This window comes from Aulonocara stuartgranti (genome assembly GCF_965226115.1).
Source record: "Aulonocara stuartgranti genome assembly, chromosome: 17".
In the NCBI taxonomy this organism is placed as follows: Eukaryota; Metazoa; Chordata; class Actinopteri; order Cichliformes; family Cichlidae; genus Aulonocara; species Aulonocara stuartgranti.
Window position 1 is genome coordinate 13,557,501 of NC_138953.1, and position 3,112 is coordinate 13,560,612.

Consider the following 3,112-nt stretch of genomic DNA (forward strand, 5'->3'; position numbering starts at 1 on the left):
TTGATTTTGGCTTTAGACTGTGACACCTGGCGTAGGTGTAAAACTGTTTTGGTCGCAGTTTTTCTTTCTTTTTTTCTTTTTTCTTTTTTTTACAGAACTCAAATGTGTTTTTCAGCCCTGAAAAATTTCTGTGACTGTCTCGCTTGAACATTTAGTTAGTTCAAAATTGCTGGAAAAAGTAAGGCAGTTTGAAAAAGTGCCAAATATCAACTCACCCCATATATTAGAAGAACTGTAACTCAGACAGTTCATAGTAGGGAGGTAAAAATTTACATGACTTAATTATGAATATTAAAGTTATTTTTCCCAAACCCAGGTGATTCTGGGAGCATCAAGTGGAAATTTCTCTCAGATTTGACTGGTTTTGCTAGCTATCATTTACATTGGATTCCTATTAGGAAGAGTAGTCAAGGCTGTATTAACATGAGTATGAAGTCCTATAAACAGTAACACTTCTGAAACTGAACAATCTGTATTGGCACTACTGTTATTATTTTAGGACAGGCTATAAAAATATAAACCTTTTCTCGTTCAACAATCTCAGGATTTCAGGTGCCAGAAAAGTCTGGAACCTCCTGCTGTTTATGTGCCTGACATTTCCCTTTCCTGCCCACAAAGAATCCAACATCCTAGACTGCTATTATCTCAGCATAAACACAAACTGTGCATGATCCAATCCCTGCTCTGTCAGCAGGCGTTATTAACATTTGGCTAATCTGATTTTCATATTAGCTCCAAGAAATCTCATCTCACCAATTCATTCCATCTTCCTCTGCTTTTACTCGGGTACCTTTCGCGGTGCTGTTTTCTCTCCCCCCTCTCATTGTACATCTGCCATGTGTGTGGTGTTTGAGACGCCATGCCTCCCTCCCTCCCTCTACAGCTACGCCTCCATCACCTGCTCATTAGAGAGAGGATGATGGTCCGACGGTCCCCCATGACTCTGCTCCAAAAATAACAGAGCCAATTTCCCGGCTGTTAGGCGGCGATTTCACACCAATCTCAGTTGTACTGCCCAGCGAGGCCTGTCAAGGAGAAAGAGAGGCAATGAAAGCTGACGAAAAAAGGTGGAATAGAAGAGGATGGGAAAGAATATAGGTCAGACCTACAGTATCTGAAAATACAAGCTCTATATCGTATAAACATACTGCCCTCATCAGTCAAAAGATGTTTTCACAAACTTAGATACATTTTTTGGAACAAAATGTAGTTTTTATACATTTTGTACAATATGTGTTCATTTTATTTTTCACTTTTGACTGAGCCGAGCGAACAGCTCTCTCCTTCCGCCAGTCCCTATGTCACAATTGAAGTCCTTCAGTATTAATTTAGCACAGTTTACAGTGTCATCGTGGTTGTAATTCTAATATACATTGCTAAAAAAACATCAAAGGAACACTTTTTAATCAGAGTATAGCATTCATATTGATCTGGTCAGTTAAGTAGCACAGGGGTTGCTTTGATGTTAATGGAATGAACAACAGGTGCACTAGAGGTACAATAGTGATCAGTCGCCAAGGAGTGATGTTATAGGTGGAGGCTGCTGACATTTAACCCCCCACAACCTTTTCTGATTAGATTTTCACTGGTTTTGCATTTGGCTGGGGTCAGTGTCACTGTTGGCAGCGCAAAGTGATACCTATAGAGTCCAACTCCTCCAGGATGGCACATCAATATGTGCCATTCGGTCTGGAGAAGCCGTGGACGACACCATTCAGCATGTCCGGTCAGTGGTGGGTCAGTGATGGTGGAGGAATATCCGTGGACGGATGCACAGATGTCTACAGGCTTGGCGTCAGCATCCTGACTTTCATTGGGTATTGGGATGAAACACGTTGTCAGACACCACGCTGCTGCAGTGGATCCTGGGTTCTTCTCGGGTGACAATACTTGGCCTCGTGTGGTAATGTGCAGGTATTTCCTGAAGGATGAAGGAACTGATACCATTAACTGGCTCACACACTTGCCTGACATAAATCCAATAGAACACCTCTGGGAAATTATGTTTTGGTCCATCCAATGCTCCTCAAACTGTCCAGGAGCTCAGTGATGCCCTGGTTTAGATCTGGGAGAAGATCCTCAAGGACACCATCTGTCATCTCATTTGGAGACATTATGAGACATTCCTCCTGATCTGATGTGTTTTCAAAGTGCTGCTTTAAATTTTTTGATCAATGTATTAAGTAGATTAATATTTTCCTTTCTTTCCTTTTTATCAAATATCATTTAGTTCAATGGATTCCCAGAGTCGAATGAATAATTACGAATGAGCACCTGCTTGACTGCTTGTACAAGCTTCATTGAGCCCCTGAAAACTTCAAAATCCCACTCAGAATTTTTCAAACTCACACATATAAAATTTCAAGCCCTCAGAGAAACTTACAGAATTCTACTCTAATTGTCCTAATTACTTATTATGTCCATCTGTACTGTGAAGTTCCTTCATTTTCCAACTTTACACTTCTATAAAAAAACAGCTCTAGAGTTGCTTTGCCCCCATGAAACAGCAATTACAATAATAGCTGTGTATGACAATGTGCATTTCCTCTTGAAGCGAGATTGGATTTATATTTTGTTGCTGCTCAGTGTGGAGATCTCTACGGTACACTTCAACACAAACAACTCTGAATGTTATTTTTCAGTATCAAAGACACAGAAAGCAGCATATATACTGAGCAGGTTTGTTAAAAAATATAACTATTAAAAGTAACCATCGGATTAGACACTTATTTTCAGAAGTACTCACAGTGCTGTCTTTACCTCTTCTAGCTTACACACAACTTCATACTACAGTGCTGCATACAGGCAAGCACAAAACCCCTCCCCTTACTAGTTCCTCAACAGTAAATTTAAACAGTAGCAGAGCAAAGCTGGTGAAATATCTGAAAGACTGACGCCCTGCTTCCAGGACAGAAAAAACTGCATTATAGAGCTAACACAACTTTGGCAGATAGACTGCACAGTAACACGAAGCCCCCATGGTATCAAAAATGCTATAAGTATTACGAAATTCTAGTATTGTGACAGCCCTAGCCTCTACTGCTGTTTTACAGCTTCCTTTGCGCTCAGTTTCAAGATTGTATAATGATGAATAGAAAAGCACCATTACATC

The 3,112-nt window shown here is 40.3% G+C and overlaps 1 long non-coding RNA gene across 1 annotated transcript in view; it reads right to left on the bottom strand.

Annotated features, from left to right (window-relative positions):
* LOC309692765 overlaps positions 1 to 2,799 on the bottom strand; it is a 5,547-nt gene extending 2,748 nt beyond the window's left edge. The window contains exons 1-3 of the long non-coding RNA XR_014272439.1: positions 2,747 to 2,799; positions 1,640 to 1,921; positions 1 to 1,025 (exon numbers count right to left, since the gene is read on the bottom strand). The exon at positions 1 to 1,025 is cut by the window's left edge and continues 2,748 nt beyond it. This is a non-coding gene — a long non-coding RNA (uncharacterized lncRNA). The remainder of the gene's footprint in view (positions 1,026 to 1,639; positions 1,922 to 2,746) is intronic.
* Positions 2,800 to 3,112: the final 313 nt, after the last annotated feature.